Source organism: Varanus komodoensis, unplaced genomic scaffold (genome assembly GCF_004798865.1).
Source record: "Varanus komodoensis strain SLA01 unplaced genomic scaffold, ASM479886v1 scaffold1, whole genome shotgun sequence".
Lineage (NCBI taxonomy): Eukaryota > Metazoa > Chordata > Lepidosauria > Squamata > Varanidae > Varanus > Varanus komodoensis.
In genome coordinates this window covers 76,944,477-76,967,792 of record NW_025335268.1, presented here as the reverse complement: position 1 = coordinate 76,967,792, position 23,316 = coordinate 76,944,477, and the positions used below count along the sequence as shown (strand labels likewise).

At 40.7% G+C, this 23,316-nt stretch overlaps 1 long non-coding RNA gene across 1 annotated transcript; it reads right to left on the bottom strand.

Annotated features, from left to right (window-relative positions):
• Positions 1-10,542: 10,542 nt before the first annotated feature.
• On the bottom strand, positions 10,543-17,964 carry LOC123023397. Its single transcript, XR_006414729.1, has 2 exons — positions 17,830-17,964; positions 10,543-10,992 (listed from the first exon to the last, which is right to left on the bottom strand). It is a non-coding gene; the product is annotated as an uncharacterized LOC123023397 (long non-coding RNA).
• Positions 17,965-23,316: the final 5,352 nt, after the last annotated feature.

Sequence of the window (23,316 nt, the reverse complement as noted above, 5' to 3'; positions counted from 1 at the left end):
TTCTGGTAGGGTAGGACATGAAGTGACAATAGGAAAACAAAGACAAGGGTTTAAGTTATTTTGCTTACACACACTTTATCTCCCCCCCCCCCACATTTAATATGTGGTATTGTAAATAAATGTATTTACAATATATTTTGTATTGTAAACTTTTAATGATGTTGTAATATGCTTTTATACAACGTATCTTTTATTGGTTTTTAAAATGTGCTTCGTGAAATACCCAGAGAACTCCAGCCATTGCGTGGTATAGAAATTAAATGAATGATATCAAGCTAACAGACTAGATAATGTCCCAAACATCAAATGTAAGCAGGGCAGATCTATATTGCACCAATATAAAGTTGCTGCTGGATTCCACTTGAATGGGTTTTGCTTCCTTGGAAGAGCCAGAAGTAGCTAAGGGAGCTAAGGCAGCTGCTTCTGAGCTAAGGCAGCTCTGAGTAGGAACCTTCTGTATAAATAAAACTTGGAAGTTTGTTTGGAAGGAAAGTCTGTTTAAATCTGTGGTATGTACACCAACTTCAAAAATGTCATGGCCATTGTGCTGAGGAGTCAGCTGATAATGAAATTTGTTCTTTCTAATACAGGATAATTTGTACCCAGTGAAAGTCAAAGTGTCTTCATTTGTAAAACAGTGAGGATGCAACTTGCCAAGAAAAGAGTGAGTTGTAATTAAGGAGTCACATGGGTTTGCTTTTCTTACCTACATCTGTTCTTTAAAAAAAAGGCTACCTTAAAAAAAAGAACAGAAAACATGAGGCAGTACTTAAAACAAGTCCTGGATATATTGAATTGCATCATTTTTGCTGTATTTTATTGATTGTCCATTGCTCAAACATTCTGAAAACCACGGAGGATGGAACAACATCAATAAACGTGGTGGTACTGACAGGAACAAGCACCAGCCTGGGCTCTCCCCTGGTTTTGCTCCTTTGGTTTGCACTCCTTCCCACCCACACTTCAGTACACCCTTTGCATCATTTTCCTTTCCTACTGACCTACCCAGATTTTCCCTCTTCCCCTGGTCACTCCCTCCTCCCTCTTTCCTGGCAGCAGCGCTTTTTTCTTCCTTTTTGAACTTTAAAAATAGTTTAGGAAAGAAATAGAAAGATGCAGTCACACCCAGCACATTGATTTCTCCAGCATGTTTTTGGGGCACAATGCAGAGCCTCGAGGCCATCTGGATTAATTGAGATGTCTGGTGTGACTCCTAAAAATTAAATGCAGACAATAAAGAAGCCACTGCCTGGGGGTGGCAGGGAGTAACTGGGCTGGAAAGCAAGCAGAACGCTGCGGGAAGGGTAAGAGGAGCACTGGGGAGGGAGGACAAGGCAGGTGAAGTTTGCATTGGGAGACCTTCCAAGTCCAGAGCACAGATGTCTGAGTAACTATCATGTACCCCCTTGTGTTGCAGTTTCCTCCAGGTTTCTTTTATATATATGCACATGTTTATGTATATATGCAAGACATAAATGAAATATATGCCTATAAAAAACAACCTTTTCACAGCTACCCATACAATTCAACTAAAGATCAGATCATCAAATAAGTATCTATCTGAAGCTGGCATCAATATGGCATCAGTTCAAAACTTGGAAGTGCTGTATAATCCTCAATTCATTTGAACTATAGGAAGCGAGAGCTTGTCTGACATTAACAGTGAAAAGTCTTTCCAGTGTTGTAAAGGGACATTGGAGAATTCCATTACCCAAAACATTCATTAATTTCCATGATATAATTCAAAAGAGCATATACATCAGAACATATTTAAGATTCTTATATTACTTTTATATCCTGCCTCTTCTCCTGTTGCAAGGAACCCAAGACAGCTTACAGTGTCCCCTCATCCTCAATTTATCCGACCAAAACCACCCTGTGAGGTGGGCTAGGCTGAGAATCTGTGATTGACTCAAACTGCAGGGACTAGTGGGGACTAGAACCTGGATCTGCCACATCCCCAGTCCAAAACTCTAACCACCACACTGCACTGGTACTGTACCCCCACAGTATAAAGCTTATCCATATAATAATCTCCTCCCAAAAAGCAGCTACTGGACATCACCAAAGTATAAGTTTAAAAACGCTTAGCTGCATTGCACCACCACAACTAGCTGAACTAAGCAATCCCTTATTACAGGAAAATCACAATGGAGAAAACCAGTGAGACACTGTTAGCAGAGAGCACAAAGCTCAGCACTGATGTGGAAATAGCCAGGAAAAGTGTGAACAGAGCAGCTGCTCAGGAGGTATTGCGTTTAGGAGTTCTCTATGCTATGAGACCCAGACTCATATGCGCTGGTCTGACTCCAGTGGCTTCTCTGAGTAAATCTCAGCTATTGACGGGTTGGGGCTGCACACACACGGAAACAAGTTTCTGCTTGCGTATCCCCACTTGGAAAATTGTGTGGAAATGGTTTCTACCACACACACACAGTTCCTCAGCTCAGTCTACCAGCTAGAAGTACAGACTCGCAGTCCCATCAGGATATGCTGGCAAGTTTTGAAAAGCTGTAAAGGTCAGGGAGCAGATACCTTCTCACTACCAAAGAACTGATATGGCAAGGAACCTTCCATTCTGAGGTTGCTGCTTTCTGGTCCATATCCCTAGCTTAATAAGACATTCATTCATCTAACAGTATTTTATCAGCTAACCTGAAGTAGCTCCATGGATTTGCCATACTTGACATCAAATCCCTCCAGTATTCACCCCCACCCAATTCAAATGCTTGAAATAATATTTTATTAACCATTTTTCTCCCTCCCACTTGCAAACTTTAGCCTACAAGTGCCTTGAGGCCAGAAGACAAGTATTTCTGGATTATTCTTATATATCCCTGTTGAACTTTGCCACCTAGTGGTAAGCAGGGGAAACGCTTTGTTTTGGAGATGACAAATCCAATTTACCTTCCTAGTTCCACCCACTTCTCATCTAGAGACTTAAGAGTTGTTCTCTACTGTTTTTACAGTCTCATACTGCAGCCAACTGCTGTTGAAGGGAATTCCCAGGGACTCATCATGTCTGGCCAAGATTGGAGAGACAGCACAACAGGAGCGATCAAACCAGAAGCACAGAAGCTGTTGCAGCATCTCTCCCAACCACTATCCACTTGGGCACTATGCTCATCCTTTGAGTGCCAACACTGAAAGAAGTATGGATGGTGACAACAGGGGGGAGGACATTCTTGGTGGCTGCCCTCCATCTACGGAATAACCTTTCCACTGCAGCCCAACTGGCACCAAATGTGTCACCTTTTTGCCAGCAAGTTAAGATGGCCCTCTTTCTAAGGCCTTGAAGGACTGAGTTGTCTATCCAGGCACTTGAAGGGGATCACCAGGTGTTTCACAGAGTCAGTCTTTTGTGATTCCTTGATTTGTCTGTTTTTATTATTAGATTTTTGCTGTCTTGAACTTTTTGATGTCTGATTTTTATCATTTGTTTTTATGGATTGTGTGAACCACCATCACAGAGCTTTGGCTGTGAAGAAGTATAAAAATGAAAGTCCTATACTAATACTACTGTGGACCATCTAGCTTGTTCAGTTCCTTGAATGGATACTCTGCTACCAGTCTGGAGAACAGTACTGAGAAACTACTGAGAAGCCAGAGACAAGACAAGAACCACAGAGGCACTAGGACAACAGAATTTCAGGCAAAACAAAATCCAAATCATAATCATGGTTCAGGCTAGAAGAACGCATGAGGGCAATTCCAGGACATGACCAGGAACAAGCCAAGGGTAAAGAACCAAGAGGACAAGCAGAGGTGCAGGCGCCTTGGACAGGATAACAGGGTGGGGACATGGCATGGCAGGATGCACATCACAGCAAGATACACAAGAAAACAGGAACCAGATACAGCAAGGTTTGGGCAAGATACAAGAACTGAACTGCAGCTCACAGAAAGCCCTGTGTTACTGAGGCTACACAATCCGGCAGAAGATAGGCAAGAGCAGGGCTTTTTTTGTCATAGAACGGCGGCTTTTTTTCCAATGGATTTTACTAAGTGATTTTGAATCGCCTGTCCAGCGTAGCAGATCAGCAGCAAACATCGTTAACATAGTGCCTGAGGGCTGCTTTTGTATTTGCTATCTGCTATCTGATAGTGAGATAGTGAGGGCACTGCTAGGCTCCCTCGGCTTGGGATTGGTGAGTGTGGTCGCGCGCTGCTTACTGCTGGCACTTAGGGACCATTATGTTTATGTGTGTGTAGAGTGACTGGCAACGTGCAAAAGGTAAACAAGTTCTTTCTTTCAAAAAAAGTTGGTGCTGCTTACTGCTGGCACTTAGGGACCATTATGTTTATGTGTGTGTAGAGTGACCGGCAACGTGCAAAAGGTAAACAAGTTCTTTCTTTCAAAAAAAGTTGGTGAATTGAAAATCTTTTTTAGTGTAGAAGTGTGACCCCAAATTTAAAAATGAAAAAAATTACTAATTACTTCTCATCTACCGATCCTGCTAATAAAACGGCCAGAATATTAACAGACACAACGACAGAACACAGGAAAATAACGACGCCTGTTGATATTTCTGAATCTGATCTTGAGAAGCAAAGTCAAACTACAAATGACTGGCCAGACTGCTGGACCTATGATCAAAAAAATGATTTTTCTCAAAAAATGAATGGCTCTGTGTTTGCAACATGAAACTTGGCTGTATACCTTGTAGAAAAGTTGGTACTCTTGGAGTTGAAATGAAAATGGGAATGAAACTTTCCAAAGAATGGACCAACAATGAGATAACCTATTCTGGCAAAGATAGGAAGCAACCGTTGAGCTCACTTAGGAAAAAAAAATTTGAGCACAGAGAATCTGCTGCACATAAAGCAGCATTAAAAATAGTTCCTGAAAGTGAAAAAATGACCCTTGAGAATGTTTTTTTAACATCATTAGCTCATGAAAAAACAATAACTGCAAAATTTTTTTGAACTGCATATAAAGTAGCAAAGGAAAATCAATCATTCCATAATTTTGAAACAGAAATTGATCTGCAAGAACTGAACGGAGTTGAAATGGGTCGCATTCTTCATTCTACAAATGCGTGTATTAACAGTCTTAATCATATAAGTGAAGAAATTAGGAAAACTGTGGTTAAAGAAATTGTTCAATCCAATAATGAAATTTCATTGATAATTGATGAATCAACCACAATAAGCAAAAAAGTTACCCTCTTAGTATATGTTCGATGCTGTATCGAAGGTGTTGGGATGAATTCACCAATAAATTTGTTTTTGGACTTGGTAGAGCTTGAAAAAGTAACGGCAGAAGGAGAATTTGATTCCTTACTCCAATGTATTCACTCTTATGGGATGACAGAAGAGTATTTAAAAAAATATTTGGTTTCTCTGCAGCAGCACTGCTGTGATGTTAGGGTGTAAAAGTGGAGTGAAAAAATTGCTGTCAGAACATTTTCCTTCTATTATAGTTTGGCATTGTGCTAATCACAGACTAGAATTATCAGTAGGTGATGCTGTCAAGGAAACTTCAGGAATAAATAGATTTAAATCATTTATTGATAAACTTTACGTCATATACCATGCTTCGGCAAATAATAGTAGAGAGTTGCATTTATGTGCAGAATTACTGGGGGCTGAGCTGCTGAAAATTGGAAGAATTTTAAGTACTCGATGGGTGTCATCTAGTTTCTGTACAGTTTTGGCTGTGTGGAATAATTTTGAATCCCTTGTGTATCATTTTGAAGAAGCAATGCATGATCCTACAAGAGATAAAAATGTTAAATGCACTTATGATGGCTTGAAAAGAAAAATCACATCTACAGAATTTTTATTGACCTAGGACTGATGAGTGATGCTCTCCAAGAACTATCAGAATTAAGTTTGGACCTACAGGACCGCAACATGGACTTGTACAAGGCAAATATGAAAATAAAAATACTGGTACAAGTTTTTGAAGAAAGAAGACAGAACTTTGGGCCCTATTATAAATGCACTGTTGCTGCTGTACGTGATCTTTGCTTTCATGGAGTTTTACTTCATGAAAAAGTTTCAAGAAAGGATCCTCCCATTGACCCAAGTACATTTTATACAAAATTGAAAGAGTCAATTGAAAAAAGATTGCTTGATAGCAAAGACGATGAGTTGGCATATTGGTCTCATGTACTTGATCAAAAACATTGGCCTGAAGATGTTAATACTCAGCAGATATTTGGAGAAGTGGAAATTAGAAACTTGTCAATCAGACTGCAACTAAATGATAGAGAAATGATTCGTGGATTCCGTGAATTCATTCTTGAAAAGACATATCCAGAAAAACTGTCGCATTTGATACGGACTCTGAATACCATTCCCATTTCTTCAAGTGAATGTGAACGTGGGTTTTCACAGATGAATCTAATTGCCACCCCAACAAGAGCTTCGTTGAAGACTAAGACAATTTCAGCACTTTTGTTCATCAAACTTGTCGGACCACCTCTGAGACTTTTCGATCCTTCAAAGTACATTGATCTGTGGTTACTCAGAGGACGACATTCAGCCATAGATACTAACAGCAGGGAAAGGACTCGAGAAGATTTGTTGGACGAGAATTGGACAAAACTTTGGAATTTACTATGAACATTTGCCTTAAATACAATAAATTAAATTTATGTTAAGAACTGAATTTTTTTTTTTAAATAAAAGATTAACAAGACGTGAGTTCCGGCACCTTTTTTTTTTTTTTTTTTTTTTTACAAAAAAAGCACTGGGCAAGAGGCAGACAAAACAACAAAGTAACCTGGAAAGGCAGGAACAGCCAAACAAGGTACAGGCAAAATAGCAAAAAAAGCAAACCTGTGCTGCTGAGGTAATATGGTAAGGCAGGAGACACAGCAAGAGGCTGGAGACATGACAGGAACCAGCAGCAAACACTACAACAAACAGGCAGTCCTACCCAAGCCAGTTCTGGAGGGAAAGCTTGCTCATATATAGCTTTTCTCCCAGGGCTCCAGCAGGGCCTGGGACTGATCCTGCAAATATGGAGATGGTTGCTCCAGAGCAGCCCAGATCCTGACAATGACTCTCTCTCTGGCTCACATTCTGCTTGTGGCACATTATGATAAGCAGTGAATTGCTTCAGTTTGAGGACACTTACGGACAGATAGCCCCACCACACTGAGACCAGAGTCACCAGTCTTGGCAATTCCTTGACAACAAAGCCAATAGAGCATTTAGCACACATAATACCAGAATCCCATACTCACTTGCAACAGCTGATTGAAATCCAGTGCTGTTCACATAATGGCAATTTGTGTTTGAAGGCAGCAACCCTTTTAAAGAGGGTTTCAAAGAAAAACCTTTTGAAATCCTCTTTAGATTTCACCAAGCACTGGTGTCAGCCCTATATAATTAAAATGGAATTAGCCTGGACTGTATCCACTGCAGATGAAGAAAAGTTTAAGATGAATCTAGTAGAAGAACAAAAGACAGTAGGATTGCTCCAGAAGGATTGTTGCTGGATCCTTGTGCTGAATATGTTAGACTTTGCTAGCTATATACTGAGGCTTCACTGAGAAAAAAACAGTGTTCCCATTTTCTGACATGAGGGAAACAGTTTAATTCTGGATTTAACATAACTAGAAACACATCTTAGTACAAAAGCTTGTCCAAAGGTGAGGGTGAGGAACCTGTGGCTCTACAGATGATGTTGGACTGCAGCTTCCATCTATGCCCAGCAAAAAAATTACATTATATAGTTCCTGGTTGGTTACATAATCCAATCTCTATTTGGAAGCATGCATAAGGTGCTTCCAGATGAAAGACTCCTAGCATTAAAAAGCAAAAGGAATTATGCAGCTTTCCCATCTTGGTTTCCTTAACAGATTTTAATTTTCCTTCTAAGAAAAAGGGTGGAAGCAGCAGTGGGAAAGCAGAGAAGAGCTACAATCTGATGATAACAACATCTGGACCCCCATGAGAGTCTGTGAATGAGGCAAACCGATTTGGACACTAAAAGCTCCAGCTGGAGGCACCCTTGATTCTCAGTAATTCAGACTAAATGGCACAGATGAATTCTGTTCTAAGAGTCACTAAAGCTAAGTAAAATTCCTCTTCAGCTAGTGGAGATGCATTGAGAGGAACTTCTAAGCAGCTTCTCCTGCCATTTAACCAACTTCTAAGCAACGTCTCCTGCTGTGTAAACAAGTACAAAGTAATTTTTCCTGCTGTGTAACAAATTCCAAATAAATAAACAAATGACTTCTTGAAGTTGTTTTTCATCCAAAATCTACCCTTTCCTATAGAAATGTATTCATTTTCTGTTGTCAGCCCAGACACTGACTATTGAAAAATATTTCAATATGAGATATATTTCATATAGGCATCTCTTACTGATATGGCAAGCAGCTATTCACTGGTGTAGTGAACACTTCTTCAAGTACGTTTTGGAAGATTGTAAAACTTGCCGTTTAAATATTGACCATTTATTTCAGCAAAAGCACATTACCTTATCTAACTTTAGGCAATTTATCAGGACTATTTCCTGCCTTCATTTTACTGTCATGAATCTTGGCTGTAGTCTACAATCCGGCCTGAGAACTGCTGGATGCCATGGCAAACATGGATCACATCCACTGCTGCAAAAGGAACACTCTGTTCAGGTATACAAGAAGAAAGTACACATAGGAGGGAGAGGGAACAACACACCCCTGTCCATCTACTCCTTCATGTTTGTCAGTCAGTACTTAGGAAGGATGACTGTCTGAAGAAGAGAGTCTCTGGTACCTGTGGAAGCTCTCCAGGTGAGCTAAGATGCTGAAAACTCCATGCCCTGGCTCTCATGGAGGTCCCCATGGAGACAAGAGGATCTACCCTGCAAGCTGCCAGCCTCCACAAGTAGAGGTGAACAAGTCCAATAGGGAGAAGTTGAATGTTCCTTCCCACATGGTGCATCTACACAATGAAAGTGGAAAGAATGCCTGAATGGGGCTGCAGTGCTTGCACTATTGCATACTATTATTTCTAGATTCAGCAGTAGATAAGTAACTGTTCTGTTGCTCTGTACTGTTGGTATATACAGGTCCTGAATTCTGTACCCATTATCAGTTCACAAATAGTATATGGAATCAAACTGATACCATGAAATGTTGCATGTTATCTTGAATACATGGTTTACTTTCTATGTAATTCTGATAAATATGGTAGGATTTACACAGTGGTAGTTGGCTTGTAAAAAGCACACAATGGCACACGACTTCCAGCATTGCCACTCCATGTGAAATCATCAGGATCTGTGCAGCACAGTCATCTTGCACTTGTGTCTGCTGAAGACCTGGAAAAGCCCAGTTTTGAGTATGTCATTGATTGAGCAATAGCAAGAGCTACAAATGGCACTGGGACAGGGGTGACACCATATGAGAAGAACACTCATTAAAGATCAGGGCTGGATAAACTGGGCAGAAGTTCTTGGTTGGTTACATAGATAAGAGAGGAAAGGCTTACCAGTAATTATAAGAGGTTCCCTGCCCTGTCTTCCCTTATTTACAGATCTGGATAACTGCTGGCAGTGGTGGTGGCACAGGCTGTGTTTCCCAGCCCATAAAGCTTAGCGATTGGCACTCCATCACCTTGTGCCCAGGGTTCAGAAAGCGTTGTGCCACTGTCAACAAATGTATCACTGTTTTGAAAGTGAAAGGACAAGTGGAACCTCAAACAACTCATAACTAGAGTAAACCTCACTCATGCAAACACAAAAATGTTCTATGAAGTCCATACATATCCCCTTTGTTGCAGGATGGACAGGCCCATGAAGGGCTAGGACTTTTGACCCCCTTATAGTACAACAACCTTATACTTCCTGATTTTCTATATTCCAGTGGTTTAAAATAAAACGTCACATCTTCCTTTGGGGCAGAAGCCCTGTTACATTTGGGGCTGGTGTAAATGCAGCAGCAGGGAGAATAGTTGTATTTTATTGCGCATTTATTTTTCAACGTACAGACTTTTGGGAGCCTTTTGCAGCAGATCAGTTCCTAAACCTCTTAAAACAAACAAATGAAACTGTCTTCCAATTCTCAACTGTTATACTTTGCCAGGAATATACTATCAAAAATGGCTTTCCAGTGTTAATTTCATGTCAACTTGTAAATCTGAAAATTTTCACATTGGTTCGTAAACCTCAACGTGTCGCATCAGTTCATAAATCTCTTAAATTAGTATGTGTGTCTGTGTGAAGTTAGCAAAACTGCCTGAACCAAAATTATCACACACTGTTGTTGCTTGATTAGCTCATAAATAGAGCACAGGATCCTGACTATTATCAGCAGTATTTGTGGCTTACTGTAAAATACTGATCAGCTTTCAGGAACTGTACTGAGTAAAATTAAGACTTTAATTGAACCCTGGCACCACTTCAAATGTTTTGCTAAAAATGTCATTTTGTAGGCAGTATCATTAGAATTTGTGCTTATAATTGCTAATATATAACAACCCTTGACAAGCTTAACAAATACATTGTTAGACACCTAAGCATACTTTGTAGATACTTTATGTAGTGATTGAAGTTCTAACATTCCTTTAAAAGCAAAAAATATATATACAAAGCCATTTCTCCATGCTCTGAGTTCTATTAATGACCATTCATGAAAGAGATGATGGTGAATAAAGAACTAGTATTTTCAGGAGAGTTCATCTGCCTCCAAAGGTAGTCCAATTTTTTAAAACCTGTTGATGTGGTTGGCTGTTATTATTAAGGAGGTAGATTATAGTTACAGAGCTATGCCCCTATTGTGTTTTATATTTAATTTCCATGATGCTGTATCTGTTCTCACTGGAAGCCAGAAAAACTCCTGAGAGCTTTTCTACATGGAGCATTTATTGTGCAGTCTAATCAGAGTTGTTTAGGGGTTCTTTAGCTGACAGTGTAACCCCAGGGAAAGATGGTGACTTCTGTGCTAATTACGTTCCTTAGCCATTGCAGCTTTCCTTCTGAACTTTACAGGAACTATCCTTGGTGCTGAATCCCAAAAGATATTCACCACCATGGCAAATGAAAAATAGCTCCTGCAAAGTGGAAAAGCAGAAAAGTAAAGTCTCGGTGAATCAGGAATTCCACTGACATAGACATCTTCAGCCTCTCCTGCATACCCATCCAGTGTTGCTTATATTTTAAACAGAACTTTCAGTGAAGATCAAGGAGCAAGGAGATGGGAGTAGCAGGTAGAGGTGGGCAGCTGGGGAGTGGGGTATGTCTTATATTGTGTCTTTTGCTTCCCAAGCTCCCGTGATGCATCCCACCCAGTCTTTGGTCAACAGCCCTTACTCCTGGTTCCCAGACCAATGTAGCAGTTTTCAGAAATCCTCCTTGAAGAGGGAAACAAATTCTAGGATCTTTCTCTGCGGTTCTGGGCCTCTATACTGAGGTATGGTGTGTCAATGTTGCAGAATTCTTTACAGACATGTAGAGCAAGACCTAAGATTAGCTCCCTGGATCCTGGGGATAAGTTTGCTGTAAATGGGAAGGATGGTTATATGCAGGAGATTATTAGTAACTTACTCAAATATAAGAATTCTACTATCTTTCTGCTGCTTCTCAGCCCAAAAGGGTCTCAGAGTGCCTTACATATAATCAAGGTATGTAATGACCATTCCTGCTTTCAGGTTTATAATCTAGAAAGACGCAGCGTACAAGGGGAAAGAAAAGGGAAGGGAAGCGGGAAAATGTCTTCCAGAGGGTCTGGTGGAATGGCCCCACTCTCATGCTCCTTTCCCTCAGCTCCCCCGGCTGCGAAGTCAGGAATGCCCTGACAATACTCCACCCCTGGCATCAGAAATATGCTTAGCATAAAGGTATCCCAATGGCATTTTCCCATTTTGAAGGGATGAGCAAAGGAGGAAAATGAACCAAAGAGATACAAACAGCACATGGTGTAACATTCAAAGGAGAGCAGGACTGAGTGTCCTACCAACAATTTCTGAGAAATTTCAAGTTCTGGAGACATTGGGCAGCTGGTCTGAAGGAAAGAAAGAGTGTGTTGGATAGTCATTGTTCTGCCATCTGCTGTTCTCCCTATCCCTCACCAACTCTCCTCAGGACAGCCAGCTGAGACTTGCTTCACAGCTGCTGTGGAAAACAGCATGGATGGATGTGGTGGAAACATGAAAGGCCATTGAACAGCAAAACTGAATGGTGCTTATAATTCCCCTGCGTAGGCCTAAAGTGTTCTTTGGGGCATGTTTATGGAGCTAATCAGCTGTGCCTTTTTGTGGTTTCCAGGAATGATCCTATTGATTCTGTGTTTGGGGCAGGTAGATTGGCCTTTGGCAACATCTCAAATGAAGCTTCTTGTTGTTCAGAGTGTCTGGGATGAAAATTATCTGTGCTGGACTGGTGGCCTGCCAATTGCTAGGAGTAGTGCCTTCACCCATCCCCCAAAGAGAGGGATGGGGCATTTTTTTATTAAGATTTTAAACTAAAACTACACATATCAATCATCACACACATCAGATTTACTGGGTCAGCCCCCTACAACATGTCTTTTAACATTCTATGATCATACTATAATCCTTTTATAAAAACATGAAAACGTCTTTAGATCAAAGGGATGGGGTATTCCTGAAGTGATAGGACCATAACCAGAATAGGAAGGATCAAAGAAATAGCTCCTGAGTCTCTGGCACTTCTCAAGGGCAGCTGTCTCCTCCCTTTTCCTCTCCAGCAGACTCAGATGACACTTCAGAAGCACAGTCCTTTCATTAGAGCTTAACAGGTTACCAGACAGCATAAATCAAAGTTCTCCTTGAGATGTGGGAGAAGCATCCACCCATCTGAAGTCCTTAATCTCTGAACCCTCCCCTCCCTCCCTCCCTTTCAGAAAAGCTTCAGACTCTACCCTCAAGGTGGCTCTTGTTGCTTGAGGCTAATGGCAGGAATGTGTCAGCCATTACCTTGACTGTAGTCTCCTGAAAGCATCAAGGAACTCCTCTCAATCTCCTCCCCACCCAGTTCTGAAAAGTGTCCCTCCTTACCCAAGGCAGGCTGGTTCTCATGCTCTACTCAAACATCTTCACTAGGCACCCTGAAACTGCACTCCTCTGCCCACCTCTGCCCTCCTCCTCCTTTACAGAGTTGGATTAATCTTTCTGAGCTGACTGTAACATGACAGAGCTGGGCCCCTGCTCAACAGGCAGAACTGAATGCCAGGCTAATATAGACAGGTGCCGTGGGGCCAGGCCATAATGGGGCCATGCTCACTGCTGATCTTATCTTGATAAGATGCTGGATTTCCTAATAGCAAAAGGATATATGCTTTATGATTCCACTCTAATAGTGTGCTTTGATTTCCTTTTCTTCAGTTACTTCTGTGCATCTGTTCATCTTTCCATCTCTTTCCTTCACCCATTCGGGTGCACATTGCCTCTGAATGTCCAGAAAGAAACTTTCCCTATTGGCAAATGAGCCATTATTTCAGAGGTGGGTGTGTGCACACATGTATGATCATGTTTTCCTCTTGTGCTGGCCTTGCATTTCCTCAGGTTTCTCTTTCATCACATCTGAGCGGGGGAGATATGCCAAGGAGACAGTCAGCATATCTGTGTCACCTGGATTGACTCCATAAGGTGTGGAGTCTTATGGATTAAGATATGATACAATGCAAATGTGCTGTGAGTTTCCACACCCTCCCTGAGCTTAGTGGCTGCCACTTCTGAAGGCAAGGAAGAGCAAAGTCATATCAAGGTCATAGTCTCCTGGGAGTAAGCACCACTGAATTTAAAGGGACTCGCTTTTGAGAAGACATTTCTGGGATTCTGCTCCAGTGTCTTGCATAGAGCTTCTAGCTCAACTTCTAGAAAAGTAAGGTGAGATAAAATGGGGGTGTTTAAAATAATGGGACCATCCCATGAAGCATTTTGGTGGGAGATTTAGGACAGATAAAAGTATTACTTCACACAATGTATAGTTAATGATTCACTATACATCAATCAACTCACTATATGATTCACTTGGGAAGTGGTGATGGCCACCACTTTAAAATGGTATTGAACACATTCTTGAGGGAGGAGGCTATCAATGGCTACTAGTCCTGCTGGCTATGCGCTACCTCCTTTACCAGATATGGCATGCCTGGCTATCCCAGTTGCTGAGGAACTTGGGAAGGCAGATTCCTTGCACCCTGGTTGAGTGATCCTGTCGATGGCTAGTTTGCCACTGTGTGTATGGAGTGCTCGACAAGATCAACCTTTGGACTGATCCGGAGTGGCTTTTCTTACGTTATTTTCTATGAAGGGCACCGGGAGAGGGAAGGTTTAAGCTGGAGCAACAGTGGCAAATTACAAGAACCATCAATTAGGAAGTTTATATGAAAATGAAAGCAGCATGAGAGCAGCAGTGTAGCCTACTACTACATCATCTTTTTCCTCATTTAGGCCCCCAGGGTGTTCAGGCACAAGTGCCTTACTCTTCCAATAGATTCTGCCAAACTATTGGTGAATAGTTTCACCAATTTCCCCTTAGTTTAAGGATTAAAATGTTTAGAGAACTCATAAATAAAATATTATCCATTCTTTTTATTGTCCCACTATGACATTCTGAAGAGTTATCATGGAAACATTGTTTTTTACTATGTATAAAACTATTGAATATAAATTGGAGCTTCTGCTTTATGGTTTTGAATATAAACCAGTAGAACTTGTTTTGACTTGGCAGTGTTGGTCTATCTTCCAGCCAAAATCATCTGTGCCCATATTCTAACTGAATTTCCAAAAGAACATGCTCTGAATTCATTACTGCCTTAAATCCCTCATATATTTTTATTTCCTTCTACAGCCTTTTGGCTATTGAATAGTCTGGTTATATCTGGTACAAACGAGGCAAAACTCAAGGTATCCATCTTTTAGGGACTATATTTAAAAGTCAAAAATCTAAAGGGTGCTCAGCTACAGTATAGCCAAATTTCCAGCATCAAAATGAGTTTTATAATTTGAAAAGATGAAAAGCCACATAATAAACCAGCTGTGGCATATAACATTTCCCACTAATACTTATCTAATTTGGCTCTAGTTTGCTCCATCTTTGTGCAAGTACCCATCTGGGGGCAGAGGGGAAGCCTATATTTGCTACAGGATACTTGTGTTTCTGTGCATTGTTCCTTTAAAAGCTCTTTATGAACCTTCCTTTTCCTGCTAATCTGGGACCAGAACCTATAGGCAGCCTTCCCCAACATGGTACTATCTAGATGTTTTGGACATCAACAGCAATCAGTCCCTGCCAACATGAACAATTCCCAAGGATTCCAGGAGACTTAGTCCAGGATAAATGGAAGGCACAATCTGGTATGGGGAAGGTTGGGAAAAACCACTATAGGGCAGATTTCCAAAGTTGTTAACTCCTGAGATTAAGGGAAAGAGTGGAAGCCACAAACTGAACAACAGAGATTGTGGGCCAATGTCACTCATCACATCCCCATTCCATTAAGATAACTTGAGCCAGTCACCTATGATGGCACACAAGTAAATCCCATCAATAACAACTGCAATTGTTGCATAAGCTGTGATATCTGGACTCATCCTGACTGCTTATAACATAGCATGTGTGCTAACCCTGGACAGAAGGCAGCACTCCAGACTGGAAAGTGCTCCATGCAGTTAGAACCACACATTTTAAATGTGGCTTCCTAGAGGTTGCTTCTCTGCCTCTGGAGCTACAGTTACAATAGGCCAGCAGTTTGACAGTGCAGCTGGTCTTCCTGACATTTTGGATCAGCCTTCTGCATCCTGGTACCCCCCAAATGTGCTATTCTCCAGCAAACATGGGATGTTTTAGCTCAATAGATCTAGAGGGCATCCATAAGTTTGGAGAAAGTTGTTTGAGATACATTTTACATCAATCCATATTGTGATCATAAATTCCCCACCAACACTTATTGGAAGGTTAAATAAGTGTCAGATTGGTAAAGATCTACTGTGCAGTAAGCACTGTAGTGCAACTTCACATCGGGTGCAGAATCTGATGATACCTCATAACAATATAGTTTTTAAAATGTGAATAAGTTGCACTGTAGGCTTCGAATGAACCATAACCAGCTTCTCAAGCACACTAGCTGACATAGCATGTATTTCCCAACTTTGGAGATTATAAATGAATTTTGTAGAGAGGATTTTTAATTGTAAATTATCTGCAGTTGTTATCATTGCAATAATTGTAAAGACTGCAAGGTATGTCTTCCTTGCAGTCCCCATTTAGCAGAATTTTGAGTTCAGCCCTAAAATCTATGCTTAAAATACAAGTTTCATTTCTTTAGTTCTGAGTGTTATTTTTAGGTATAGACCATCTAGCCAGATGTAGAAATATTAAGTCCTAGATGTGTCTAGAAAAGAAACATTTGTGCTGAAGGAAATACGGAATAAAAATTCTGGGAGTGGGGTGGTGGGGAGACACTTTATTTGTGAGATCAGTTTTCACAAGCACTCTGTTAACCCACCTGAAGTGGTGTAATTATGCATTACTGTACGAATGTCTAAAGTACAAATTCTGTATTATGTTATTCCCTAAATAACAAATGTTATTTATATGGTGTCACAGGGCTATGCTATTCCTATTGATGCTTATGTCAACTAAAAGTACATTCTGCCCCAAAAGAATTTTACAATTCAGTCAGATGAATAATGATGTGATGCAGTGAGGTTGAAGAATAAAGTTTACACAGCAAAAATAAAGAGACCTGTATATGTATAAAAGTCCTGCATACCAGACCAGTTTATTAAAATCTAACTCTACAGTGGATTTTGGAGAATCCAGGTTAAGTTCCATTTTCCAAAGTTTTGTTGAATTCATTGTAGATAAGCATTAGCAGAAGGAAGATGTGGACATTGGATGTAAAAATGGCATGATGCAGGATAAACTAAGCTAGCAAGAAAGCAGGTTGTACAATATGTTTGTACAATTACATATAATGTACAGAAAGGGCATTTTAATCATACTTACCAGTGCATTTTAGGAGTTAAGCAGAAATTCTAATCTATATGCATGGTTATGAATATGGAGCCAAATAGTCATAGTAATCCAGGATTCAACTTTGGATGTATTCCACTTTTTCTCTAAGTCAATAGCAAAACTCCCTTTAATTTTAACTGCATGGAGTTCTAATAAAGGCTGGTAGCTTTCTGTACACACCATGCTATAATTCTGTTCATTGCATTGTAGAATTGCATTGTGTCCTTAGGTCTAATGTCATTTTTGGCACATTTTAGATTAGTACACAGATTTCTTTTAAAAATAATATGAACGTTATCCTAGCATTTAAAATGTATATTCTGCCAAGCATGACTAACAAATGATTACCAACATTTTTTAAGTGCAACAGCTGTGATAAATACAATCTTCTCACGGGTCACTAATCCCATTATTGCTGACTTTATTCTAATAATTCTAATAATTATTAGAATAATCCTAAGCATATTGATTTTCTGGATCTGACATAGATATGCCAAGTATTCAACTCTATAAGTGAATAAGATGCACAAAATGGCAAAGAAATGAAAGTGGAAAGGACCAAACTTTAGTTGTCAAATGGAGTTGATGAACAATGGTTTCCAGTTCTGAAACAGGAAGCAGTACCCTGCTGCAAGATTAACAGTTCCAAGACTGGTAGACAAAACAATGTGCCAAAAATCTCCAGTAATGCTAAAAAGGCACAAAGATGTAGACTAACTTCCATAGCTTTTCTGAAATAAATGGCAGTGTGATTCTGAATGTGGTTTTCCAAGATTCTTTTGTGCCCTCCAAGACATGATTACAATTTAGAGTGGGCATTCTCCCATATTTTTTAAAACAAAGAATAATAGGATTGCAACCAGGTAATGAAACAAGTATTCTATATTAATGTCATTTAATAGTCTTACTGTGAGCAGAGCCCATTCAGTGGTGTCTTCATGAGTAGGATTTCAGTCCTAGTACAGGCTGGAAAATGGAATGCAAAACACAGGAGGGCCTGAAAAACAAATCAGATTGAAGTTGCCCTCCAGCTGCATACGTTATGAACTTCTCCACTCTGGTTTCACAACTCTTCTTGAGCAATGACACATACCTCTGAAACAGAATTGGCCAGAGACATTTTACTGCCTGTAGTGAAGTTTAGGATAGCAATCCCCATCCCATTCCATGTATAAAATTGAACTAGACTGGTAGTTGATTGGGGATGGCTGCACCTGAAAGTGAGATGTTAGGTTACAGGGAACCCCAACACTTGAGCCACCTCGCAGTATCTGCTGCCTGAGAAAACTATCTCACTTTCCTCCTCTGTGCTTTACAGTTATTTCTGTCACTGTTTAGTCTTTGACTATGAAGAGTTAAAACCAAAGGTGCTTATTTGGAAGTGAATTTCATAGATTTCAGTGGATTTGCATAAACCTTTGAGGAAAGAAACTGGTTGGGTTTTGATCAGGTAACTGACTGACCAGTCCTTGAAGGAACTAGAGCAATCAGTTATCCTCGATTTAATACTGACCTATATGAATGACTTTAGTGGATAAAGTGGAAGCTATGGGAACTCTGAGGGAAAGTGACCACAACATACTTGTAAAAATATAGCATACCTATACATATTCTCAGGATTTAAATAGATTTAGGACAATGATAACTATGGTCCTAGGGCAAGTGACCCTACAGAAAAAAGGAGTCCAAATGCTATTTTGGCCTGTATTAACAGAAGTATTGCTTTCAAATCAAGTGAGGTGCCAGTTTATTGAGCACCAGTTAGGCCTCACCTTGAGCCTTGTGTCCATTTCTGGGCACTGCGCTTCAAGAAGGAGGTAGAGAAGAGGAAGAGGGTTCAAAGGAGGGTAAAAGGGATGATCGAGGGATGGAAACAAAGCTCTATGAGAAGACATTGAAAGAACTGGGCATGTTTAGCCTTGAAAAGGCTGAGGGGAGATGTGATAGCATGCTTCAAGTACTTGAAAGGTTATCACAAAGAGGAAGGCTGGAATCTGTTCCTCATCATTCCAGAGTGCAATGGAATAACAGGCTCAAGTTACAGGAAGCCAGGCTCTGGCTGAACAGCTGGAAGAATGTCCTGTTAGAGCAGTACAACAATGGAACCAATTACCTCAGGTGGTTGTGGGCTCTTCCAAAGTAGAGCAATTGGATGCAATCAGACAGCAATCTGTCAGGGATGCTTTAACTTGGAGTAGGAAATTGGACTCAATGGTATTATAGGCCCTTTCAAACTCGGTTCAGGGCTGATCCTGAAATCACACACAAACTGTGAGTCTGATTTTTCAAGGGGATTGTGAGAACGATAGTACAGAGAGAACCTGAGGTACAGCAAATGGTGGTCGAAAGCAGACTGGCAAGAGGGCGGGGACTCCACCCATTTATACGAGGGGGAGGGGGACTAGAGTTCCTGCCAAAAATCCTTAGAACTGAATCTTTCCAAAAGCAGGCACTGCGCAGGTGCAGTACCCATATGTGTGATGTACAGAGACCACGACGAAGAAAGTTGGATCCCTACTCCCGGATTCACCTTTCAACTAATCAGGAGCATTGTCTCAATGTCATTATGTCTTTTCTTGATAAAGTTCCAGATTCACCAGTCAATTACCAATAACAGGCACCACTTTAGAACCAGATTCCTTGTGTTTAGATGGAAAGGAGTAATAACGTCACCAGCATACTGGTAGCATTGAAACCCTAAACCCCATGCAAATGGAGTTCCGTGCACACATTACACAGCATGAGGAAACAGATAGACCCTGAAGGAGTCCATGGGCCAGAAGCCACAGCATCTAGCAGCAATACATGGCATTATCTTATGGGATCACCTCTCCAAGAAAGACCAGAACCATCAATGTTACTTCACAGTCCTGTCTCAGTGCCTTATTTCCAGGCTGACCTTTCAACAGTTAGTACAAAACCAAATTGAATCCACTTAAAACAACTGTTGGTGTAATACTTTGCTTGAAGTTAATTGATTAACTATGGCTAGTTACCTGGTAGTGAAAAGCTTTCCTGCCTTCTAATTTATACGAATTATAATTTGAAAAGCAGAGACCAAATCTATAAAACCTACACCTGATATATAAATATGTAAATCCATGGAATGCTTAATTGTGTAGATAATATGCCACCAGAAATTTTGTGTTAGGCCAAGCCCTGATAAGAATATGACTTTTAAATATAAGCAAAATATTGCGTGTGGAATTTCATTAAGTCCTATTTAGAGCAGACCTATTTAAATGAGGCTTAAGACTGTCTAATACGAGATGCATGCAAGGAAGGCTGGTAGCTCCTATGTCAGGGGAGCATCTCCTGCATTGCAGCTTTTCTTTTTCCAGCTTTCCATGTTGCTCCATGGTAGTAAACCTATTCTGGAGTACGGTGTTCAGCACTATGGACAGCCCCATAGTAAAAGCTGCATTGGATAATGAGCCCCACTGACACAGGAGTCACCAGTTGACTCTGAATGCAATGCCTTGCTGCGGCTTTGCCACTTTCCCGTACGAAGCTAGACCAAGTACATACTTTCTGCAATGGATGATTGCAGAAAAAAGATGAAGCTTTTTCCAACCTTTCTCCAGCATGTTGTGGAGTGGGGAAATTTCTCCAGTCACCATTCAGATAGAAGATAAACCTCCTTCCTCATTTAAACCTTGTTTATAAAAATGCCATTTAATCTTTAAGAGCAGCACTGAATTAGATTACAACACTTTACTCATGTTATTAAAAAGGAAATCCCTATTTATCTGACAAGAAAGATCATTATGTGTGTTGCCTTTGGGTGTTTTTGATGAACATACTGAGCACAACAAACCAACTAGGAGAGCTAAACTAATGCTGTTGGAATTTTGAATTTTTACAGTAACATACTAATGGAGTACATAATTAGGCCTTGAGCTGAAATGGTAAAATGTGAATTATTTCCTTCAGTTTAATTATTTAATCAAAAAGCTGAATGTAGTCTTCTGTGGACTAGTTATCTTCTGCTAATATTTTTATTAAGTGTGAAAGCAAAATGCAAATTCAGGATGCATTTTAATGCAGTCATGCCAATATTTAGACAAAATGTTAAGGCCATTCCCTTCTACACTATAATTCTTTTTTTTTTCATCAGCGCACAATCATTTTCTAATGCAGTTCAATTAGTTTGAGGTCATTTATGGTAATGCAACTGTAAGGCAATTACGTTTTTAATGTTGTTGTAACATAAAATTTCATTAACTTTTTTTTTTCTTTACTAAAATGGTTATTGCCCAGGAGGAAAATTCAGCCCCTGATGCAGAGTTGAGTGAGTTTTATTAATCAAAATGGCCCATAAACTCTACAAAATGTTACCCAAATGTTATCCAAATCTTCTTAAATAAGATTGCTTCATTTAGTGGGTACTAAATGTGGCCAGCAGCTGCGTGGAGGGGGGCAGTTATCAGGTAAACTTGAAATACTTGAAGTTCTTGCTCATTTTCTACCATGCTCTTTTCTTGCAACAAATGCTGTTATATCTTCCAAATCTCCTATATATAATAGGCTAAGGCTACAATAAGCAAGGGATGCGGGTGGCACTGTGGGTTAAACCGCTGAGCCACTGGGCTTGTTGATCTAAAGGTTGGCAGTTCAAATCTGTGAGACAGGGTGAGCTCCTCTTGCTTTGTTCAAAAATAAGCAAATGCGAGTAGATAAACAGGTACCACTTTGGTGGGAAGGTAACAGTGATCTGTGTGCTTTGGTGCTTAGTCTTGCTGGCCACACGACCACGGCAACTGTCTATGGACAAACGCTGGCTCCCTTGGCTAGGAAACCAAGATGAGCACCGCCCCTAGAGTCAGGCATGACTGGACTTAATGGTTTTTACAATAAGCAAAGAAATCCTACCATTCTTAATTACCCCAAAATACTCTGCAAAATTAGTCTCCTTTCAGGATTAAGTCCAAATTATGGACAAATAACCAGTTGCTGGGGAACATGGAGGGATGGTACTGATGCAGACATGCTCTTTCCCATGTGAACAGAAGGCTGGACATAGATGCTTGGTCTGATCCTGCATGGCTTTTATGTTTTAATCACAAAACCATGCCAATAAATGAGAAATAAAAGAGCTCTAAAACCAGTTTGATATACTTGGCCAAAGTGTTCAGTGGAGTTCTGTGACAGGCAGAAGCAGCAGTGTTACATGATGCTTGCATTTCACGTCCCTTCAACCATGGTTCCAGAGACTTCCAGTTTCTCCTAAAAGTGAGTGTCAGCATCACAGTAGGCGCACCTTTCAACCACACAGGAGTCCTGAGTAAACATACTCCAGAGGTTCTTTTCACAAGGCTTTACTGTCACACATCTCTAAGTGCACCAAAAGTGAAGTGTTGAGCCCCAACACCCAATTCTTTTATACCCTTTTCTTCTGCACTGTCCTGCAGGCAGTGAAACCTCACCTGTTGGCACTCCTCTAATTTTCCATCAACTGACTCTCCCACCTGTGTTGTCTCCTAGCAACCAGCACCACCTTTTCAGGGAGAGGAAACCCTATATCTGACAGACTGCTCAACTCCTGGAGCAAACTCTGCCCAGTTTCCAAGTCCTCTCCTGTTCTCTCATTAGTAGATTGGGCCTCTCTTCAGCCTCAACTTCACTTCTTACTATTTTTCTGTTCCCACAGGCTGGCTGGCTGTCACCTCTACTCATCTGGACTAGCAAGCCCCCTCCTTGTTCCCCAGAGGTTCCCTGGCCTTCCTGCAGCTTGTTGACATACCACAACCCCTTCATCTTTGCTGTCTGAGCAAAAATTCCCATCGAAGCTATAAACTGGTCATGCTGGTTCTGGCAGCTTGTCCCTGTGCTCATACATGACATCCAGTAAGACTCAATTGAACTTTTGTTAAATTAGCTGGAGACAAACATCCAAGGACAAGGCAATCCAAATGTTTCCTCTGAAGATATAGGAGGCATCTTCACTGCTTGGATGAAGACAGGTAGCAGTTACATACAACTATTAAATTCCATATAAAGAGGAGTATACGGCAGTGGACTGGGAGGTCCACTGCTTACACAGAGCAACTGTGTATGACTATGTATCAAAAAGTTATAATGAGACTGCAGTGGAGCAGCAGCACAGGTGAAAATATCCTCTCAACACACAGTAGACGGCAGCACAAGTCATTCAATGCCTTCTTGCAAAGTTGAGGTATTTCTATCCTACAGACTGTGCCACATCTAAAAAGGCATGGCACATAAAGAAAATGGAATAGTGAGATGCAAGGGAAAGGGAAAAAGCAGGTTGCTTACCTGTAACTCATGTTCTTCGAGTGGCCATCTGTGCATTTACACATATGGGGTGCTGCGCCTGCGCAGTGCCTAGGCCGGAAGATTAGAAAGCTAACGGATTTTGGCGGGAAAACTCTGCT